A 24,967-nucleotide genomic window follows, 5' to 3' on the forward strand; every position below is an offset into this window, starting at 1 on the left:
AGTATTATACTGTAAATATAAATCTCTGCATTTAGCATCCCACTAGAAGCGTCACAGTTACTGCCTCTTTTTTTTTTTTTTACAAATACCTGTACTATTACTAACACATTTACTGTTTTACTTTTAGCCTGTGGATACAAATGCAGATTTCCTTAATGTAAGTTGTGCATTTTAATTACATCATGTTATTTTTATTATTATTTATTTATTTATTTTATTTTACATTCAAATATTTCAAGCTTCTTGGTTAAAGAAGCTTGATTGCTAGTAGGTAAAGAATAGTTCACCTATAATTCATATTCCCAATTAATTTCTCACCTCTGATTGAATGCCTTTGTTTGTTTTCCTATAACAAAACATTTTTGCTGGATATATATGGTGAATTTATATGCATAGATACAGTCGTAGTGCTTGACACATGCAAACAGCAGTAGATGTACTAAAAAGGAAATAATTACAATCATGATGTTGATTGCTGATGTCAGTATATATATTTTAGAGGAATGTTTTGTTTTTCACCCAAAATAACTATATTGCTTCAGAAGAGATTTATTACCCTACCGGACTCTTATATATTGTTCTGTTTTTTGTTTGTTTTTGTTATTTTCAGGTTCAATGGTGCGTGTTCTTCTAATGGCCGCCTTCCCACTGGAGGTTTTGATCCACAGCAATTTAAAAGGTAATCAGCTTTGAAAGTCAGTTCAAATGGTTAGCTAATAGTACTTTAAAAAGCCTACAACTCTGTCACCAGTTTCTTTACCAAAAATTACCCATAAAAGTATCGCTCAATAGCATATAATTGTAGTTCAAATGTTTAGTTGTACAAATATCAAATTTTTGGAAATCTAAAACTAGTCAAACACTCAAATGTTCATGCTTTTTATAGGAGGACAGAGCAAAACGGACATCGGCGCAGAGTGAAGAACTGCCCTTGATAAGGACACTATGACAGCCATATATAGTAAGTGAAGACTTTCTGTGTATCTAAAATTGCATACAGCACAAGTAACTTACTTTGCAACCATTAAAATAGGTTGTAAAGTAAGTTACCAATACAAATAGGTGATGATGCATTGTAGTGGTTGGTCTCAGACAAAGAAGGTCAACAGATTTATGAATGCTGGAAGGTAAGGAGAGACGACCAAAAGGGGTGTTAGCATTACTGTAATGTGAACTGGATAGACTTCCCATCTAGGAAAAAAAAAGAGGTAAATTATGCGTAAAATATATCTGTATTAATATCTGTATCTGTATAAACAGAAATATCTGTTTGCTAAATGAAGCCAGCTAACATAAATCACATTTTTATTTTAACTCTGATAAAAGTAATAGAACTGTGACTTTTGTTTGTTACAGTGGGGGTAAGGAAGGGGTTTCCCAGCGTGTCCAGAAGGGCTTTGAGGATTGCAGTGAAAGCTGGGGGAACTGAGACTGTGTGTATATATATATATATATATATATATATATATATATATATATATATATATATATATATATATATACACACATATATGTATATGTGTGTATATATATATATATATATATACACACATATACATATATGTGTGTATATATATATATATATATATATATATATATATATATATATATATATATATATATATATATATATATATATATATATATATATATATATATATATATATATATATATATATATATATATATATATATATATATATATATATATATATATATATGTATATATATATATATATATATATATATATATATATATATATATATATATATATATATATACACACATATATGTATATGTGTGTATATATATATATATATATATACACACATATACATATATGTGTGTATATATATATATATATATATACACACACATATATGTATATGTGTGTGTGTTTCTTTTAGAATGTTTAAGTATGTAATGAGAATAAACTTATAAAATGAATATTCCTTGCTTGATTGATATGCTATATGTATGTTTTAAACATCAAATAAAGATTTCTTTCAGATGTTACATGTGAATGTGTTTTCTTAGAAATATATGAAGGGTTAAATTTATATTTTTTTGAATGATTTTAAATACATTTAAATTGTATTTTGAAATATATTTTATTAATATATTTCAAAATATACAAAAAATGGCCAAAAAATATATGTGCTAAAATACATTTTAAATATATAAATATATTTTAAAATGTATTTTAAAATATATTTTTTTACCGTATGGGCAAAGCTACACCAGAGGGTTGTGCTGTGTAACAGGTTGGTGCAGGTGGTGTTATCTACATTTGAACATTAGGCAACAGTCTCATGAAGACACTTTCTATTGTTCACTAAAGACCAACAATAACAGAGACAAAGGGAGAGCAGCAGAACTAGTGCTAACAATTAGCACTGCTAGCCTGCCCACCAACACCAGCTAATGTTCTAAAAACGATGATCAATGATTTTGCTGTAACGGCTCCAGCTGTCTGTGTCAGGGACACGTTGGAGATGAAGTGAGTGATCCAGTGACAAAGGTTTGGAAAGCTGCAGTCAGCTGAGACTAAAGGAGTCACCTGACCGAGAGACCAAATGTTTCACTGAGAACGTCCAGATGAACAGAATCAACCTTTGGGATAATCTGTTCCACACATCCATGTTTCACTTACTGCATTATATTTCCTCATTGCTGTGCACACAGGCCTGTGGCTTATAACCAACTCCAAGTTCAGACTCAGAGGCTGCTGAAGCTGTTTTCTGGAACAGAGACGTGTTGGATATAAAAGCAACTCTTCTTTATGTGTCAGCACTGAGGAAAGGAGCAGCTTCGTTTCTAAGTGTATGAAGGACTGTAGCAGTGTGTGTGTGAGCTTTATTTCACAGACAGAACCATGTCAAAAACACAACTTCAGGTAAAAACAATACAAAATCAAAGAGTCTGATCAGAAGGATTAAACAGAGGAGTGTGGGACTGTTTTTAACAGACAGCAGGTTAAGCCAGGCTGGAGGAGTAAACTGAGCCTCGGTGTGAGCAGCAGTGTGTTTGACAGGAAGCTGAGATAAACAGTCTGGAGCCCATTTAGTGCTTCATATGAAAGTGTGAGGATTTGAAAGCAAATCTAAAATCAAGCAGGAGTCAGTGTGAGAATGATTTGTGCTTTTCCTCAGTCAGATGCTGGGAGTTTCAGTTCATCCATGTTCAGCGTGCTGTGCTTTGTGTAACAGGAGAATATGACAGTATAAATCAAGTCTTCATGTCACTGAAAGCCTCCACAGTCTGCTATGGAGGTGCATCAGTTTGGATTTACAAGAAGAACATTTCTTAAACCTGCCACAAGATGGCGCTCCAACAGAAGGGATGTCCACAGTGTAACACAGACACACACATACTGTGTGAATGTGTGAGTGAATGGGCTTTCAACACAAGGCTTCTGCTGCTACCTTTAATGACATAATTAGCTAACAAGAACAAACTGTTAATTACCACCAAAGAACGGCTCCAGATTTTAGCTGCTGACCATTTTGTGAAACGTTGATTACATCAGCTTATTGTTGATTTTTCAACCTTAATATCAGCTGCTTTAAAGGAGCCTGGTTCTCTGGCAGTAACACTTTTCTTCACTAGATGCAGTGCAGGCACAGTCTGTGTTTCTAAACTACACACTAATGTTCATTGTTGTGCAGCTAAATCCTCCCTCTGGATGGGAAGAATCCCTGTCAGGCTTCAAACACCTGGCTTGGTGTTCTGGAGCTAATGTGTCACCTGTGAGGACTCTGAGATGAACACACAGCAGACACTTCAGTTCTCCGTCTGTGTGTCCTCAGTTTCCCAGCATGCCTTGGCTGTGGTGGTGGAGGTGAATGAGGGGGAACATGCTGCTCTGTCAGCACTCAGGTTTCATACCTGGTGATCTCAGAGGACAAAGCGGCGTTACAGCAGCGCACGTTGATGAGACCTGATGCTCTGAACAGTTCAGACTTCAGCCTCACTCTGAGAAAACAAACGACTGACTGTCAGCAGCAACTACACCTGCTCCATCAGTGACGGAGAGAAGAACTGAGACTGAGAGACATACAGCTGCAGGTCAAAGGTCAGAAACGCCCGCTCTTTGTACGGGTCAGGAGTTAGTACTGCAGAGGTCAGAGGTCAGCTTGCTGACAAACCATTTGAAACAGTTTGGAGCTAAAAGCACAACAGCAGAGGAAAGAAGAGACACTGCAGAGATGATGCAAAATATTGTGTTTTGTTCTCAGCTGTCAAAAAGTGTAACACACGTGTTCCAGCACAGCCTTTGTGTACTTTCACTTCTCCATACTGTCCATTGGAAATCCTGTTTGTTACTTTTTGATTTCAGTCCATGTGTCCAAAGCAAACTTCTGTCCCACACTTTCTCTGCTGACTCTTCACCGATGCTCAGATGATCTCAGATGATTTCACCAGAACTCATCAAAATTCGGGCTCCACAGAAACCCAGACGTCACTAAACAAGCGTAACAAGCAAAGTGAAAACTGGTCGTTCAGCTTTATTGACCAAAGATAAGCTCACATGTCACCTCATGACACAGACACTTATTTCCACAGCATGCACGAGGACTGACAATAAGTGTCTATAAAGCCACTTCTATCTGCCACACCTGTGCTTCTGTCATGGTTGCTCTCCTCTCACTCTGTCATTTATCCACAGTCTGCCTCCCTCTGCTCCGTCAGCTGACGTCCTCTCTACACCACCTGCTGTGTTTTATCCTGCAAAAACACATTTAAGAAGCGTTGCACCGAGTAACGGGAGGAACTGCTATAAAATCCATTTAAAGGAGGTGGTGCTGAGTGCTGTGACTGGGGTCCCACCACTGACATCACGGGTGGAGGACATGTTGGAAAACTGCTACAAAGTGCTGTGCAGCCAGCAGAGCTTACAGTCTGTCCTGTGTGTCATACAGGCTCTCACACTTAGTGTTTCTGTGACACATTGAAGAGAAGTTTGTGTTGTTCACAGTTGTGCTTGTACTGAGTGACAGCTGACATGACCTAACAGGAATAATGTGTCTGTGCTGAATGAGAAGTAACACACAATGAAGTCTTGATGCATCTCAATCATCCAGGAAAGTGAGTCTGTTGCTTCTGTTCATCTGGACGCAGCGTTTTGTGGGAGAAACGTGTCGTCATCATCAGGTGACGTCTTCAGTCTCAGCTGCAGGTTTCAGTCTTACAAACAGGACATTTGCATAAAGACTGAAAGCAGCTGCAGGAACGATGGGCTGGGAGCTCCGTTCCTTCATCTTAATTATGCAGATTCTCAGGACCATTGATCAACAACCACTGATCCATGTCCATGAGTCCCATTCACAGAGATGTGGGAATGGCTGCAGTCACAGCATGTAAGATGGAAATAAATGAGAAGTATTTAGCTGAAGTGGATTTGATTTATGTTACTTCTTTTTTAACTTGTAGTTCTACATTGGAAGATTATTGTGATATTGAAATATAAAAATACATTTATATTCTATTATTTTCTCAAAATAAGCGTCACACTCGTGGAAGCCGGCGTAGCCGCCGAAACGCCTGCATTTATGGAGACTTTCAGCCCCAGGTAGGCCAGTTATGGATCTTGGATCCACATTATGTCAGCAGCTGTTCTCCACCGTGAACTGTGTTAAAGCAAACACGCTGACGCCTCACAGACGACAGCTTACAGTCCTGTAGAGATAAAGTGACTTCGTACAGCCCCGACCTGCAGACGCTGTGCGCAGAGGTTCAGGAGCAGAAGTCCCGTTGTAAACATATCACGGCAGACCCGACGATGTTTGCATGAACGCGCTTTTCAGCATCTCTTTATTGACCACTTTACACACACGGTTGCTGTGCGCACACAGCCGGCTGTAGCTTTGCAGCGCACAGCCCGACACACACCAACAACAGCAGAGAGAGCAGAGACTTTAAGGCAGCGAGGCGTGATTGCGGGTGCCGCTCAGGTGCGTCCGCCTCCCCTGCAGCGGCGCTACAGACCACACCCGCCACACACAGTAACCAGGTAAAATACATACTTGGGCAGAATTTTGCAAACATCTATTTTTCATTTTGTAGCAGCATAGAGCTTTTTTCCAATTATTTTTTAAAAGTCAGGTCAAGGCTCCAAAAGCCCAAAGGCGATATAACAGTTTGTGTTTGCTACATGGATCATTGGAGTTCAGCTTTCCTTTGTTATATTTCTTTAAGAGCTCAAAATGTGTTCATTACATAAATCAAATGTAATTTTCTCTGTAGCACTTCATGGATTTCATAAGCAACACACTGTAGTTGTTCACACAAAGCATAAAGGTAAAAACAATATACACAGTGTTATCTTCATTTTAGATGTCACAAAGTATTTGCGGCTCCCAGTGTTTTCCCGAACCCTGACCCTTTGCGTGGAAACCGGGTCCAAAAGGCTCTTTGGGTGTTAAAGGTTGCTGACCCCTGCACTAGGCCCAACTGACACATATATTTGATTCCAAATACAAAAAATAATGTGTAACCCACTGGAAGAATGTAGGAGGTTGAGACAGGATCTCAACACTTGGTGTCTGCAACAAAAGACAACAATATGTGGGCCGATCGTGGCTCAAGAGTTGGCAGCTCGTCTTGTAATCGGAAGGTTGCCGGTTCGAGCCCCGGCTCGGACAGTCTCGGTCGTTGTGTCCTTGGGCAAAAAAGCACTTTGGGGTCCTTAGGGACGAGTAAAGCGCTCTACAAATACAGGCCATGTAATGGCAGAAACATTCTCTAGTGTAAATCCTGACTAGTTCATTAACTACAGATCAGTTTCAGTGAACATTATTCACAGAGGGATCTGAGTTCCTTATACCAGACTCTACAGAAACTGTAACACTGTACAGCTCTGCGACTCAACAATATGACAACAATGTAACACACACTAGAATCATCAAATAAAGCCCCACTAACCACTAGAACTAGAACTAACTAACTAGCACTGGACACTTGCATATTAGAGATTTCTACCACCATAGGAGGCGAGATATCATCCTTGAACCAGAGCATCCAGCCCTCAATTTCGGACATAAAAAGCGACGTGGCCAGGCATGATAACACTTTGACTGAACTGCAGGACTGTGCCTCGAACCACTCTGACACCATCGCCACTCTCCAGGCCACTGTGGAGCGTTTGTCTGCGGAGGTAAAGAAGTTAGATGAGAGATGTGGAGCTCTTGAGGCACTCCAGGAGGAATCATTTAAGAACTGCAGGAATACCAGAAGGCACAGAGGGACCCAAGATGACTGAGTTGGTTCACACCTGTTGGCGGAGGCGCTATCTCTCGAGGAGAAGCCACTCATCGATCGAGCACATAGAGCGAATCGCCAGCGTCCCAAACAAAGTCATCTTCCTCGGCCCATCATCTTGAGATTGCACTACTACCACATTGGTGAGGAGATTCTGCTGAAAGCTGCAGAGAACAAGAACCTGATGTATAAGGGTTTTTAAAATAAACATCCTCCCAGATTTCTCTCCCTCTGTTGGAAACGCAGAGCCGCATTTGCAAATATGAGAGGAAGACTACGTGGGATGACCGGCGTCAGGTACAGACTGCTATACCCTGCAAAGCTGTTAGTGAGCCATGGTGATGTGAGGAAAAGCTTTAGCGATCCCAAAGAGACCGTAGACTACGCGGAGAAGCACCTCTCCCACCCACCTTCAAATGTATTAAAAGCAAGGATATATCTATATGTCTAACGCTGACACAGCACTGTGTTTCTTCTTTTCCCTTTATATTCCATGTAAAGGTGAATATGGAGCGTTTATGGAGCTCGTTTATTGACCAGCTGTCAGTTAGAAGGTAAGAGTTACTAGGTTAACAGAGGTTAGCAGTAACAGTACGGGGAAGTATATTGTGTTGTTCTTTTGTTGTTTTTATTTTATCGTACTTTACTTTGTTATTTTGATTTTACCTGTTGTGAGTGCTTCCCGTAATTCTCCTTTTTCTTGCGCCGCTGCGGACAGAGTTCACAACATTACATATTTTTGTATCTATAAACAGGAAGCTGACACTCTCCAGACTTTATCAAAGGTGTGAGCGTCACAGCAGAGGCCTTTGTGTCAACGTAGCTGAAGACAAAACACAGAAACACATGAAGGAGATTTTCCTGGCCTGGATTTTATACAAATATTCTGCAGTACATCAAAAATGAAAGAAAACCATTAGTCAACATATGAACATCACCTCTGAAGTTACAGAGCTTTGATTGGAGACACAGCTGAGCGTTTTGCATTTTGCATAATTAATTACATAATTAATTATGTAACCATAATTAAATGGTTACATCATCTTTAAAGTCCCCAGAGATCAGGAAAAGGGCCTGAGGGTGCTGTGTTTGGAGTCTGCTGGTTACAGTGTGCAGGACCTCACAGGCTGCTGCAGCGTTAGCAGAGGGCGGGACATACACAGCTATCATAATCACGTGTGTAAACTCTCGTGGTAGATAGTACGGTCTCATGCTAACCGCTAGCAGCTCAATGTCCTTACAGCATAGCGTCTCTTTGATAGAGAAATGCCCAGAGTTACACCATCTATCGTTCACAAACACAGCCAGACCCCCTCCTCCCTTCTTACCACTCTCCGCTGTTCTGTCATAAGAGGCTCAGCAGCTAAAGCAGCACACCTGGGTCTCCCAGCCTATTAAAAGCAGCCCTTTGCTTCACCTGCTTCACTAAACATTATTATTTTAAGCAGAGTGGTGTGATTTATGTAGGCATTGCTGTGTGACAGGATGACTTTTCTTGCACACCCACCAAATGAGGGCGCACATGCTTCCACGCCCACTGGTGACTGCACACATCCTTTCAAGGAAGCATTTCATTCATCCCTAACAAATGGAACAAAACACTGTGCAGCGTGTTCAGGTTTGAACGTGGCCCTGGCCTCTCTCTGCATCCACCTGGCACATGCAACACACATCCACTCCCTGCTGAACTGCTTGTATTTGATGTGTTGAAGTTTTGGTAAAGTTTGAATAAATTCCACTTTATTTATAGGAACATTTCATCTGTGGACTCCTGCTTCCCCTCTCCTTGAGCCAGTTTGTGACGGGAACATGACATAAGAAAAGTAATTTATCCCTTTTTGATTCTGTGTATCTGGCGCTCATCCAGTGAGTTCACACTTGGCAGAAACAGACTGAATTTGTCTGGAGAACTTTGGCTTCAGCCAAGTTAGATAAACACACTGTGTCTCTGTCAAAACAGCAGTGTAGTTGTGGCACCCCTGTGAGGGAATGACCACATGAATATTATTTTGTGTAAAACACTCATGTAACGGGACATTTTTCATTGCTATATGTATTTATTTTCAGTTTCTTTAAGAGGATAGAAAATCCATGTAACAGGGATTCATTTTATGTTAGAAAGCAGTGAGGGCGGAACTTTGGTGCTTGCTCCGGGGTTTCGGGGAGCAGTAAGTGGAGCCCACCTTCCGCTGCTTCCTCAGACACGTTCTGGAAGAAAGCAGAGACGCATCGTGTCTTCCTTACTCTGCTCTTCACCTGCTTTTACAGGTCGGTACACGGTGCTCGCACCGAAAATGTTGTTTATTGTCACCATGGTTACCCACGTTAATGTGAATGGGAGAGTTAAGGCGGTCCGCCAAAGTTATTTATATGTAAACACGGGAGAAAACCAGAGGAGTGTCCCGCGCGACCGCACCGCGAGCCCGCTCGTTAGGTGGAGCGCTCGTGAAGCAGAGTCAGTGCGCTCCTATGCTCTGTGCAAACGTGTTGTAATGCTCCAATCAAATCAGTTCTGTGAGATGTGAATGTTAATAGTTCTGTTAAAGTGACTGAGTAGATTAGCTAGTGTAACACAAGCACTCTGAGCAACTCTGTGTAGCTAACAGAGGCATTCATGGGTTGATTCAACAAGCTGTGTTTCATGATGCACTAAATAGTGATTTTGCCAGTAAATTACTGGAGGGAACAAATGTAATGTATTTACCAATGCTGTTATTGAATAGAACTGTTTAGCCAGTAAGACACTGCAGAAGACAATGTGATGTGTTTATTGATATGATAAAAGGATGTAGCTGTTATGGAAAGAAGTGTGAACTTGAGAAACTGAACCAGTTAAAAAGAGTATATTTCACTGATGTTGTGAAATAAGTAAATGTAATTGATGTGAATGAGGAACCAGCTGAACAGTATATTGAAAGCTCATGTTTAGTGTTTTATAGCATTTATTTGTGTGAAATAAATCAGACTCAGACACGTTCTGGAGGAAAGCAGAGACGCATCGTGTCTTCCTTACTCTGCTCTTCACCTGCTTTTACAGGTAACATATTTGTCATCGAGGTCTTCATCCTTGGGACCCGTAACATAGTAACTTCTTCATTGTTATACTTCTATAGTTTTCCCATTTTGTGAGCTGTGGATGTGGAAAGTGTCTCAGTGACACATCCACATGAAAACGGCGTTACCTTCGTTCATTTGCACGTCAAATGAACGAGCTGTTTGGACTTTAACGTCACAGCTGATGCTTCGATACTCGAACTCAAGAGTTCAGCTTCCACTCAGAGGTACAAGTACACACAGCAAAGATAAACGTGTACACAAGGTGGAACCCACAAGTGCACAGCTCCAACCAGAGATGGGCAGTAATCCGATTACTTTTTTCAAGAAACGAGTAAAGTGAGGGATTACTATTGCAAAAAAGGTAATTAGATTACTGTTACTTTCCCGTAAGCACGCTGCGTTACTGCGTTACTAAAACCGCAGCTGTGTGCAGATGAACAATGGATAATCTATCGAGTGTGGAGAGAGTGTGAGCGTGCAGCGTTTAAAGCGTGGAAGCACTGACCTTACTTTGAGTTTGACTCTGTAAAAAGTGACAAAAACATTAGCATCCGCTGTTCACTGCGTGGGAAGACAACATGCTCACTCACTATGTGTTAATGGGCATGCTTATTTATAACTTTGATAAAATGTCATAAAAATAATTCCATGCCAGCTCACCATTGGTGATCAGGTAGTTTCTGTTCCAGTTCCAGTCCCATAAATCATGAAGCTTGCTGCCAGAAAAGCTTCAAATCTCCTTTGAAAGCTGTTTGTGGTCTTGATTGTGGGAGCTTCAGTTGTCTGACTCCAGCTGCCACACAGTGCTCACTGATATCATTTGCAAAAACCCCAGTGTGACAATATTTATCAGTGAAGCAGAAATCAGGAAGTGACGACTTTTCTTTGAACATTTGCTAAGGCTAAGCTGTGCTTTCTACCACAGTTGGGGATTTCCTGGTTTACAACAAATTATTGTGTCAACACCGCATAAGATTTCAAACTACAGGAAAATCACTGGAGTTATAAGAGGCAGACAACGACACACACACCACATGCATGCTGTTGCTATTTATTGTGGATTAACCTGTCAAGGGCAAGAACAAAAGAATTCTGCCTCAAATACAGGAAATCATAGCTTTCCTGTATTTCCTCCATTGTTGGCATGCTGGTTAGTGCTGTTGCTCCACAGTAAGAAGGTCCTGGGCTAAATTATCCATGAATGTAAACGGCTGTGTGTTTCTATCTGATAGACTGGTGAGCTGTCCAGGGTGTACCCTGCCTGGTAACCTATCACTTCAGGGTTATTTCCCAGCCCTGCTGCAACCAGGATAGAGATAGGAGGATGGTAGTTGTTGTAGACCCATTCAATTTCAATTGAAGGATTAAAATGTTCCAGGAGTAGGGATGGGTATTGATAAGATTTTAACGATTCCGATTCCATTTTCGATTCTGTTCAACGATTCGATTCTTTATCGATTCTCTTATCGATTCTGGTGATGGAGGCTCGAATAGGCTGCGCGTGAGACTCCATTATCAGCAATATCTGGTATGAATGTGTGTGGATGTATGCATGTGACTGGACTGTGATGGACTGACGACTAAAAGTTTAACTGACTTGAGACTGAGACAAAAACGGTGCCGACTTTAGGATTAGTGAATGTCCACAACAATTCACCCAGCCTGTAGAAGAAGGGTGGAGGTTTTGTCTTGCTTTGTTTGTGCAGGAGCAGAAGGATGACAGAGACTAAAGGGGGAGGCTGTAGCTTCACATGAGTGTGAGCTGCAGACTGAACCCTTTGGTTGCTAATGTTGAGTCACTGATGTTTGCATTAAGAAAATTGTGTTTTATTAGCTGTGTTTTAATTAAGGTATCACATTATATTGTTGGGAATGTTAAATGCTAAAGTGAAGAAAAGCTTTGATTTCACTCATGACTGAACATGTTATTATTAACCATAGCAGGCCACTGTAAAGAGTCAATTAACTGTTATAGAGGAAAAAAAGGCCAAAAACTCTGTTAATACCTATGAATAACAGGCAATGATAGACTTGTCACATTCAAAATAGAGATATGTAATAACAAACACGGGTCCGTGTCATTTAGGTTCTCCATTGAAATAGTCAATCATTTAGAAAAGTAGAATATATATATATATGTCTCAACGCTGTTTCTCAATAATATTAAAAACCTAAAAACTATTGTTGTGGAAGATAGAAGTCACTGTGACAGCCCTCTGACTGTGGAGGACGTTTGTAATCCTATTTCTGCACTTAAGGCCAACAAATCTCCCGGCACAGATGGTTTAACTGCAGAGTTTTATGAATCATTTTCTAATCTCCTGGCTCCGTTCTTACTGCAGCTTTTCATAGGAAGTGTAGAGAATAACATCCTCCCTCCTACTCTTACTCAGGGTCTCATAACACTTATTCCAAAGCCAAACAAAGACTTACTTCTTATTGATAATTGGAGACCCATCTGTCTGCTCAATGATGACTATGAGATTATGGCTTTAGTACTTGCTAACAGAATGAAAGAGTTCTTGGACACAATTATCGATGAGACACAATCAGGCTTTATGAGAAACAGACACCTTTCTAAGAACATGAGACTGGTTTTAGATCTACTTGATTACTCTGATTTGGTATCTGACTATAGCTTCATTCTCTTCCTGGATTTTTAAAAGGCTTTTGATACAATTGAACATCAATTTATTTTCCACTCTTTGGAAAAATTTGGCATTTTTCTGTAGAGCTATCAAAACCTTGTACACGAATGGCAATAGCTCAATTAAAATGATTAAGACTCCACCCCGAGATTTGACCTGTTATACCAGGAATCAGCACAGCTGATAAGGAGCTCATCATCAGCCAGCTAGCTGATGACACCACACTCTTCTTGAAGAATGCAAATCAAATCCGTCCAGCCCTTAGTGTTATTAGTGATTTCTCTGAGGCATCTGCTTTATGTCGAAATCTAAAAAAAATGTGAATTACTAGCAATTAAAGGCTGCACTGCAAATGCTCTCTGTAACATTTCTGTTAAACAAGAAGTCACATATCCAGGACTGTTAACATCCAAAGACCAAAAGTCAAGATGCTCATCAAACTTGTCAAACAGTGTTGGGGAATTCTCAATGGTGCTTGGTGCCATACCCTCAGGGACTTTAATGTTATATAAAAACACTGACAGCTCAATATCTGCCTCAGTCACTCTCCCTGATCCAGCTGAGTCAGCAGTGGGAAAAATCTGCTTTTCACAGGAACTTGGTAACAGCAATAAGAGAATACGTAGTTTATTCCAAGAAGATATCATGTCTCTCCCATATATAGAATATCTTACTGGAACCGACATGTTCCAGATATCACCTGGAAGACAGTCTGGATGATCCCATAAATATCTAATTGTGAACAAGGTGAAGGAAATCTCATATAAAATTCTTCATAAATGTGACCCAGCCAGTCACTATATGGTAACATTTAAAAGAGACATAAATACTAATTGAACTTTCTGTGGGGATCATCCAGAAACTGTGGCACATCTCTTTTGGTTCCTCTACACAGAGATTCTGGAAGAATTTAGCAGTTTTGTTATTGTCCATATTTTAAGGGAGTTTTCTTTACGATGGGAAAATGTTTTATTCTGTTTCTTTAAGTTCCCCAGGAAGAATGATAAATGTTTTTTTATTAAAAATTTGTTAATACTTTTAGCTATTTTATATCCATAAATGTAAGTTTATTAATAAACCACCATATTTCTGCCTTTTTATAAGGATATGAATTGTACATACAATCAATTTCAGACTCAACCAACAAAAAGCCTCAGAACAATATTTATATTGTAACAGTTGCTATTGTAATGCAGTGTATCACCACATGGCGGCGCCTCCTGTCTCACGACTGGTGTCACCCCCTTTTTGTTCTTCTTCGCACTCCTCCTGTAATGGATGCTCCCGTGTGTACGCGGACTAGTGTGCTCTTTAGTAATGTGTGGTAGAGGTAGCACTTTTATTTTTGATATTGTAAATAAATGAGTACTTTTTGGAAAGTCAGAAGCTGTTGCTCATTCGCTATCCACCTGCACACCTCCGCGGCTGGCTTCATCTCCACTGCACGTTACAATATGTTGATTTTTTTCGCCTACTAATTTTTTTTACTCCTGGTTCTGTATGTTCATGTTCTGTTCTTTTGTAAACTTCATCTGTTTGTATGTTGTATACTCATTGTGTTTCAATAAAGTTCGATTTATAAAAAGGTACGTTCTAAACGAAGCTTCAGACGTCACTGATCACGTGACTCTGGCCAAACGAATCAAGCCTCGACACGGTGCTTCTGAAGCAGCGCGTTGATCTTTCTGACACACGCACCGGAGCGTCAGCTTCAAGCGGACCATCACTACGTCTCACATCTAAAGGTGTCAAGGTAACTTTGAACTGAGTTCAGTCAATCTGGAGTTTTTCCAAGTTTTCTGTTGCTCTCTGTGAGAGAAGAGCGTTAAAGGCGGGGCTCTCCAGAGTCCAGCAAAACAGGAAACCACAGCTGGGTGTGTGTAAGTGTGCAAACCAATAGAATGCATCGTGGTGGGGGGGGGGGCATCACGGGCAAGAAAAAAATAAAAGAATCGGTCGTACCCATGCTTCCCCGACGTCATGCCAGCGCATATTGGGAAATTCGTAGGCACCGATCGGTTTTCTATCAGCCATTTGCTGGGAGTAAGGGCGCCCTCCGTTTGCGAGGTGCGCCTGCTGCTGGCGGCACAGGGAGGAGAGGGCGGGGCAGCGGGGAGTCTCTGGCTGGCTGGAGCGGCATCTAATAACCAACTCGCAAAACAAAATAAAAACAACAAACAGATATTATGATACAGACTTATAATCTGCACCGATGTTTTTTCTAAATTCTATAACGTGAGCGCGAGAGCCCTCGGTGCGCCTGCGCGCTGCTGAAGTCAAAGTAAACTTTATTGTCATCTCCTCTACAGACAGTCCAGCATATAGAGAGACGAGACGACGAGGCTGCAGTTACAGCGGTGCAAGTAAACAAACAATAAATATAAGAAGAGTAAGAAAATAAATCTACACTTTAGGACTCGGGGTAAAGGATCAATAACAATTTAATTTATAATTTACAGTTTGATGATTTAAAGTCTCACACAAGCCGTCAAAAGGGGCGGGGCCGGCTGCTTCCAAGTAGAGCACATTTCATTTATAATGATGTAAATCCAAGCCCATCATGGATTCACGATCTGAATCCTGGGTTGTGTGAAATCCCAGAAATCAACCTTAGACAAAGTGAATCTGTGAACTAAGGTGTAGGTCTGTTAGGTTAATTGTGCTGATCCTCGGGTTGGGGGATTTGTGTTTGTACTGGAGCGCAAAATTCAAACCAATGGAAGACGGACAACAAAAGTTCAAAGCCATCAGGTGCTCAGGTTAGAAAAAAGAGAAAAGATGCAGGTAAGCAGACGTGTGATTGGATAATGGCAGCTCATCCTGAACCAATCAGACTAAACTCCAAACAATACATTATGTTACAGATTTTAATATTAATTAGTCATTGTTACTTGTTGATTTGTCCTTTTCTCATTGTGTGACGAATTATGACGACTGTTTGGTAGCTGTTATTGTCTCTCTCTCTCTCTTCATGTGTGTTTCTCTGGTGAAACAATAGTTTTGTGTTAATGTTAGGGCTGCACGATTTTGCATAAAATGAGAATCACGATTTTTTGGCTTAGAATTGAGATCATGATTCTCTCATAACAATAAATAAACATAAAACAACAAATGTCTCACGTTTTGTTGTTGCAGCAAAATGTTGTCCTGCTTGAGATTCCGTCTCCACCGTTGCTCGACGCTGCGTGTACAGAGCAGGTAGTGCAACAATAGAAAAATAGTTGCGGGACGGCACTGTGTAGCGTTTGTCTAGGGTGTTGATCGTTTTCCTAAATCCCTCGTTTTGCACAGTGTTGATGGAGCCATATCTTTGGTCAGGTGATAAGTGATAGCCTCCGTAATGTCTTTGTGCCTGCGGGAGTTCGACGTGTATAGGGAAGCGCTGTATAAGGTTCCCGTTATTGATGTTTGGGTGGTTGACCGGGACGGATTTTCTCCTGTCACTTTCTCGTCATCCCTGACGTGCTCTCCGTTGTTGTTTCCCTGCTAATTTTAGCATCACACGGCACAGCTTCTGTATCACGTGGTATAAGGCTCCGCCCTTGTCATTTGTTGAGCAGGAAGAGTGAGCGCTTGTTTTCATGCAGAGTACGTCCCGGATCAAAATGCGGTACATTTGATCCCTGTTGTCTTTGCTTGATGATTGGTTTGAGTCTTGACAATCCACATTGCTGGCGTTGCATCTTTCAATGGCAGCAATGGCAGGTATCAGTGCTCAAACCTTTTGTGTTTGTTTCCAACAAGTTGCCCACCTCGGGAAACAAAAATGTGTTCTTTTACTTGTCAGATGAACATATGAGACACTTTGACTCTTCAGTGCAGTGTGGAGCCTAACAAAGATCTGTTTTGTGTCCCAGCTGATCAGCAGGAGGAGGAGAGTCTGACGGAGCAGCAGAGGAACATTTTCAGCTACTTGGACTCAGCTCAGCCACTACAGAGGAAACAATGAGCTCAACACAGAAGGTGACAGACAGAGCAGGACCATATGACCAAAGATATTTATCACCATATACATTTGAACATTTGCCATAACGATGTAGCTGACGATAGAATTGACACCAGACAAAATACTTTACAGCTGCACAACTTTATTAAAAAGCCATCAATGTATTTTCACTGAAACAAGCAGCTGTTGTTTATGTGCATTAAAGTTATATAAAAATGTAACAGTGCAAATGCAAATTCCTCGCTGACAGTTTAACCAAAAGGCGTTTCCAGTGGAAACTGGCCGACACATCCTGAGCATAACCATGTATAATATCCACTAAACTTCAGAAGAGGTTATACAGTCGTGGCCAAAAGGTTTGAGAATTGCATAAATATTGGAACCTGGAGAAGTTGCTGCTTAAGTTTTTATAATAGCATTTTGCCTGCACTCCAGAATGTTATGAGGAGTGATCAGATGAACTGCATCGTCCTTCTTTGCCATGAAAACGAACTTAATCCCCAAAAAGCCTTACCGCTGCATTTCATTGCTGTCATCAAAGGACCTGCTGAGACCATTTCAGTGATCGTCTTCTTAACTCAGGTGAGAATGTTGGCGAGCACGAGGCTGGAGATCATCATGGCTGTATCCCGATTCAGGTTCTGCAGCTTTAAAGTCCTCAAGGGCCGCGTACTCAAAGACCGCTAAGGCCGAAGTGCGAGGCTCGTAGGCTCGTGAAATGGGACGTCTACCCTCCGCCGCGCTGCCCAGGTTGCCTAGCAACCATGATACTAACAGCTGGAAACGTTTCATACAGCTTTGTTTGACAGAAATGAAGGAGAACATATTTAGTTCATTTGTTTCTACATGAGCTCTGTGTGATTTGATGAGTATCTGAGGCTGAGACCACAGGACTGTGAAACATGATTGTTGGGCTTCATTTCTGTGCTGAACAGTCGTTTAAGATTAGCTGTAAATAACAATTAGCTGATGTTGTTCATGAGACTAAAGTCATCTCACTGTGGTAATGTAAATATAATATGGCCAATATTATAGTTATTATATTAATCACTTCACTCACAGACAAGTATCTGTGACAGTGTGTATATAGATGTATCATATATAAGAGACAAATATTGTTCATTTAATATGTTGGTACTAAATGTGGCTCAATGCTTACATATATGTGTAAAAAGCAAATGTAGGAGCTGTGATAACTGTGTCTGATAGAATGAAGAGTAGACTGATATAGGAAATATTCCTTTATTGGGTGAGAAAATCAGACCATGTCATAACTGCTGTAAGTCACACAGAATAGATATCAGAGCCTTAAACAGGCTGACTTCTGCTAAATGGGTCAAACTGGGCAGAAAGTCTACAAACACATAACATCCTTATAGAATATGATGTAACACTATAGATCAACTTAGCTCAGAATATATAAAGCATATAAACAGTTACAGCAATATGATGCAACAAACACAGCAGCTACTGATCCAAAATACTCAAAGCTTCATAGAACTGAAACCAACATTTATTTTTAGCTCCATCCTGCTGCTGATACAGACTTTAGGTTTCTGAACATTAAACTTGTTGCTGCCTTTCATAGTGTGTAACTTGAAGGCCCTGAGTACTTTCTCCCACACTGAAAACACTGGGATGATCACATTATTTGAACATTACCTAATAAGACTGATTCAGCACAGACAGTTATGTTAAACTTTCCTAGCAGTCCTTCACAAACAGGGAACAGTCTGTCTATTCTCTCCATCTGTCAGCTGCTGCTGGCTCTTCCTCCTCCTCTTCCTCACACACTGCTGAGTTTGTCCTGGTGGATCATCAGGGCTGCAAAGCCTCACAGATGATGTGCAGCAGTGGCTCCCTCAGTCTGTCCTCACTCTGGACACTTGCAGTCGTCACACATGGAAATCAAATGTGTGATAAGCTGCAGGATTCAAACACAAGTGTAACTTATAAACACATGTTCATACTTTTATTCCACAATCAGAGAGAAAGAAACAGAGAGAGAGTGCAGGACAGACAGACAGGTGACAGTCTCAGGTGTACACACTGCTACACAACAGCACCAGAGAAGCAGGATTTAGTGTTTGTGTTATTACGAGTGTAAACAAGAAGAGTTCCAGATGGTGCAGTGGACACATGTGTGACTGCTGTGATTAAAGCATCTTTCTTTCAGCTTAACGAGTGAACCGTCAGCTCGTTCAAACACACGTTAAAGTGCGTTTGGCTCGACACCACCGAACAGAGGCAGCAATATAACACAGCTAACATTAACAGTGCAGTGGATCCTGCTTGTGCCGTGATGTTCAGGACTGCAAACCGAGCAGCATCACTGACTTTCAGCTTGTTGTGTTTGTGGATATATGACTGACTTTAATTATCCACAAAATCATCACATTCTCTGTCAGATTAAGGTCGACTATTGAACGGCGTATATTTTAAAGGCTTTAAAACCAAGTTAACGCTGAAAGTACAAACATCACTAATGTCACATAACTCTGCCGACAAGGCATAGCTATGGCTATGAAATGCTCTTTGTGTATCACTTCTTCATTATGAAAGATGTCATTAATGCACTAGTAATGTCTCATCTGGAGTATTGTTCAATCATTTGGTCAGCAGCTAATAAGACAGATCTTAACAGACTTCAGTTAGTCCAGAATAAGGCGTCCAGATTAGTGTGAAGATGTTCATACTATACTAATATTGATAAAATGCATAATAACCTTTCTTGGCTTCCTGTACAGGCTAAAATATTCTATGGCTTACTTGTAGTTCTAAAGAAAGCAATTCTGTTAAACACACCACATTTATTCTGCTCAGCTGCAGTATCCAGATGAAATACATCATCATATTACACAGTTTTCAACAAGCTGCAACTTAGTAAATGCTCAAGTTAAAAGTAACGTTTTGTAAAACTGTTACATTTAGAGCAACTTTTAAGTGGAATAAGTTGCCTTAAAAAATTAGAGAATTATTCAAAACTTCAATGAACACTTAAAAGCCGATTTACAGAGCTTTTAGTTGTTGTAAATATTGTAAGACATGATTTGTTTTTGAAATTTGTGTAATGTGCCTCAATGTTATTGATATTCATCATCAACATCATCAACTTTATTTATAAAGCACTTTAAAACAACCACAGCTGACACAAAGTGCTGTACATTGGAACTGTAAAATAAAATTACATGAGCTATAAATAAAACACAAATAAAAGAAGAGTGAAATCATTAATTAAATAACTACTTCAATTAAAAGAGAAACTAAGTCTCACTGAGGTTAAAAGCCAAGGAATAAAAGTGGGTTTTAAGATGTGATTTAAAAGTGGACAGTGAAGGGGCCTCTCTAACGTGCATGGGCAAATCATTCCATAACTTTGGAGCCACAATAGAGAAGGCCCCGCCCCCTCTGAGCTTCCTCCTGGATCTCGGTACCTCCAGGAGCAGCTGGTCAGCTGACCTGAGAGACCCACAGGGTGTGTGGAGATGAAGAAGCTCAGAGAGGTAAGGCGGGGCAAGACTGTGAAGGCATTTAAAAACAAACATAAGAATTTTAAAATGAACTCTAAAAGACACAGGCAGCCAGTGCAGAGAGGCCAGCACGGGGGTTATATGCTCTCTTTTTTAAGTTCCTGTTAGGAGTCGTGCAGCCGCATTTTGAACCAGCTGCAGACGTGAGAGCAATGACTGACTGACCCCCACATAAAGTGAGTTACAGTAGTCCAGGCGGGAAGAAATAAAAGCATGGATCACTGTTTCAAGGTGCTGCCTCGAAAGAAAAGATTTTACTCTTGCCAGTCGCCTTAAATGATAAAAACTGGACTTCACCACTGCTCTGATTTGGTTGTCCAATTTAAAATCACTGTCCAACTTAAAACCAAGGTCAGTAACAACAGATTTAAAGTAGACTTCCAGGGATCCTAAAACAATAGAGGAGGACTCACAGGGACCACTGGGTCCAAACACCAACAGCTCTGTTTTCTTTTCATTAAAATTTAAAAAGTTTAGAGCCAACCAAGCTTTAATGTCATCTAGACATGTCAAGGGAGGTTTTATGGAGATGCCATCCTTGTGTTTTAGTGGCAAATAAAGTTGGCAGTCATCGGCATAACAATGAAATGAGATCCCATGCACTGTATCCAGAGGCAATGGATACAGTGAAAAGAGCAGTGGCCCTAAAATTGAGCCCTGTGGGACGCCGCATGACAGAGGAGCAGAAGACGATTCGTAACCGAGAAGGCTGACAGAGAAATATTATTATTATTATTGATTGCTTATATTTGAACAATTGTGAAACCTCACTGTGGATGTAAGAGTGAAATTATGTGGATATCTTGAATCCACTTTATTGTGTAATATTTTATGTGAGTATTTGACGGAAGACGAGCAACATCTGTTGTGGAAGCTAACGGGGTTCCTTTTGAATAAACAAACATAGGATTTATTATCACTGAATAATTCTGTATAAATCTATACAAATTATAGAAATATGTAATAGGAAACAACAAAATAATCTAAATTATAAAATTGTGTGTGTGTGTGTGTGTGTGTGTGTGTGTGTGTGTGTGTGTGCATGATTTTAGTGTTTGAACAGTCATGAATTATCTTTAACCCTTTAGAGCCGATCGGAGCGGGAACGCTGTGTTATGCGTAACTATTTTTAAATCCCGGTAGCACTGCAACCACGTAAGCTAGCGCAAAAATTTTTTTTGCATATGAAACCGGAGTTGTACTTAAATCTGATGCCATCAGCTTGTCCTAGGTCACGGTTTCCTTCCACATAAAGCTTTGCAAAAACTGCATAAAAAGCGCTTGCAGGAACAAAAACATAATATTCCAGAAACACGCTTTACCGATAAGATCAGCTGTTCAAAACACTTCCTACGTTGGAATAGACGTCAGCGCGAACTTTTGCATTTCCGCCATTACCTGCCCGAAACCGGAAGTGACGTCATTTTCGCGGAAATGTAGTCTTTTTTGCGATCAGGGCCTCAGGGCCTATACTGCTCTTTTTAAAAGTTATCTTTGACTTTATGACTTTCTGTGTCGTTTCTGGGATGCTTAGGACTCATATTGCACTGCTGGAAATAGTTTATTTTGATGCATATGCTGCTTTTTTGCAAATTTGCAGTATAATATTTATTTTCGTTTTTCCTGCAGTGTATAAAAATTGGTGTATTTCAAAAATAAAACTATGAAGACACTCAAAATAAATTTCCTGTGGTGGGAAACTATTTTGTGCAACTTTTTTGTATTTACAGTTTTGAGGGATAAGCCTCTTAAATTTCTCTAACTACAAATATGTTAAAAAATCAAAAACGATTTTCAATTTTTTTGTAGTTTATTGCACTTTTTTGCAATTTATGTAATTACTATGCACTTAATGAATACATATTATTAAAATCTGGGCTATAATGGTTGTATTGATGTATAGCAACTTGAAATGCTCCCAAAAATGGCTCCACAGCATGTAAAAATATAATATAAGCTCTGGCGGACTTGGTTCTATGGTAGGTCTTAAAGGGTTAACAGCAGGTTGGATGTAATGTGTTAGAACTACCAGCAGGTGGGGATAAGAGACCTTTAAGGTGTTTGGTGCCACGCTCCACCTTCAGGTTTAAAACTAGTGTTAATGGAGTTTGAAGGTTGAGTTTGTTCCACGACTGCATTTCACTCACTGCCTCTGTTTGTATCTCTGTCACTGCAGGACCAACATGGAGCCAGAAGTCAGCGCTCTCAGGAGGCCGACAAACCTCACAGAAGAAAGGGAGAGAAAAAACACACCTGTGACGAGTGTGGGAAGGGTTTTACTGTGAGGGCTTCACTAAAACAGCATCAGGTCATCCACACTGGAGAGAGACCGTTCAGCTGTGACTTGTGTGGAAAGTCTTTTTCCTTGAAGGGTTCCCTAAAAAAACACCAACTCATCCACAGTGGAGTTAAAGCGTACAGCTGTGATCAGTGTGGCAGAGCTTTTACTCACAGTAGCCACTTACAGAGGCATCTAGTTACCCACTCTGGAATTAAGGCATACAGCTGTGACTTGTGTGGAAAGTCTTTTTCCTTGAAGGGTTCCCTAACAAGACACCAACTCATCCACAGTGGAGTTAGAGCGTACAGCTGTGATCAGTGTGGCAGAGCTTTTACTCACAGTGGCAGCTTACAGAAGCATCTAGTTACCCACTCTGGAATTAAGGCATACAGCTGTGACGAGTGTGGGATGGAGTTTACTCTGAAGGCTTCACTAAAACAGCATCAGGTCATCCACACTGGAGAGAGACCGTTCAGCTGTGAACAGTGTGGAAAGTCTTTTTCCTTGAAGGGTTACCTAAAAACACACCAACTCATCCACAGTGGAGTTAAAGTGCACAGCTGTCATCAATGTGGCAGAGCTTTTACTCAAAGTAGCAGTTTACAGAATCATCTAGTTACCCACTCTGGAATTAAGTCATACAGCTGTGACTTGTGTGGGAAGGGTTTTACTCTGAAAGCTTCACTAAAACGGCATCAGGTCATCCACACTGGAGAGAGACCGTTGAGCTGTGACTTGTGTGGAAAGTCTTTTTCCTTGAAGGGTTCCCTAAAAACACACCAACTCATCCACAGTGGAGTTAAAGCGTACAGCTGTGATCAGTGTGGCAGAGCTTTTACTCACAGTAGCCACTTACAGAAGCATCTAGTTACCCACTCTGGAATTAAGGCATACAGCTGTGACATCTGTGGAAAAACTTTCAGCCAGAGAGGGAGCCGAAATGAACACCTACGCATTCACACCGGACATGATGTGTACTGCTGTGAACAGTGTGGCAAACAGTTTACAACAGACGCACACTTACAACGACACATGTTTACCCACACTGAGGAGAGACCTTATCAATGTGACCTGTGTGAGAAGAGTTTTAAATCTCCACATCACCTGAGACGACACCAACAGATCCACACCAGAAAGAGACTCTACAAGTGCAGCTACTGTAAGGTATGTATTTATTAGGGGTGCAACGACAAACAAAATTCACGGTTCGGTTCGATACTTTGGTGTCACGGTTCGATATTTTTTCGATACAAAAAATGTTCATGCCTTTTTAATTTGTCATTTATTAAACTTGTAAATATATATTTTAACTCAAAAGTACAGTTTTTAAATTTAATGTTGCTGAAACAAAAGTAATTTAAAAAATAAATATATCTCAGGGCTCTCAAAATTTCAAAATCCCTGGTAGCCCTTCGGGCAGGGACTCTTCAGTTTTTGGTAGCCCAAAATAAATGTAAGTAGCCCGAATAAAAAAGAAAGCAATTTTTTGATTGATGTTTTGTTTCCTTTACAATATTGTTGAAAAAATTGTTGAAAAACAAATTACAACATTGTATAAAAATTACAATCATCAACTCAAATACTTGGTTCTAATTGAACAGAAATTTCTATGAACTTGTAAGAACTGTGTAGGACATGAATCAGTCTGTGTCAGATCCTGAATTTGAAATTTCCACTGAAGTCACGGGTAAGAACAAGTGGAACCAAGATCGAGGCCATTTGCTTTTTGAACTTTGCAAAGACTGCTAAATTGTGCCAGTGGTAGTTCACTCTTTGCAACATAGTACGCTGTTCTAAACAGATTTTTTCAGGTTTATTTTTAGTATGTTATTTGCAATTGGTGTTTGTTCTGGGAAAGATATTGCAGACTGAGCAATAATGCATTTCTTGCATTTCTCATGGGTTCTAATGGGGGCCTTTCTTAGAATGACTGGTCCCAGTAACAAAGGCGCTTGTTGACTCAGCAATTGAAAGAAAACCAACGACACACCCGACAGAACATTATGTTATTTACACGGGTCCACATAAGTGGTCCTGATGTGCGCATTCGCTGTCAAAATAAAAGACGCGCACCAGATAAGAAGTTGCAGCGCGCGTTTGCGTCCATATAAAAGGCAGTGTTTTTGTCCGCTAGAGTGGGATTTTCACGGCACATTCCGCACCACATCTCTGTGCGTTCATCATTTGTTTGAAGCCAGCTCATCTCCTGCAACCACTTTTCCGAGAATACGTGCTTCTTTTGTG

General features: G+C 40.4%; 2 protein-coding genes across 3 annotated transcripts in view; both read left to right on the forward strand.

Moving 5' to 3' along the window:
• Positions 1 to 24,967, forward strand: part of LOC113011576 (protein NLRC3-like) — a 471,371-nt gene that overhangs the window by 342,949 nt on the left and 103,455 nt on the right. The window lies entirely within an intron of this gene.
• Positions 7,898 to 24,967, forward strand: part of LOC145424323 (uncharacterized) — an 86,504-nt gene continuing 69,434 nt past the window's right edge. For both annotated transcript variants that reach the window (XM_080297522.1, XM_080297520.1), the window contains exon 1: positions 7,898 to 10,298. The gene's annotated coding sequence lies outside the window, so the exon portion shown is untranslated. The remainder of the gene's footprint in view (positions 10,299 to 24,967) is intronic.

This window comes from Astatotilapia calliptera, chromosome 3 (assembly GCF_964374335.1).
Source record: "Astatotilapia calliptera chromosome 3, fAstCal68.1, whole genome shotgun sequence".
NCBI classification, from domain to species: Eukaryota; Metazoa; Chordata; class Actinopteri; order Cichliformes; family Cichlidae; genus Astatotilapia; species Astatotilapia calliptera.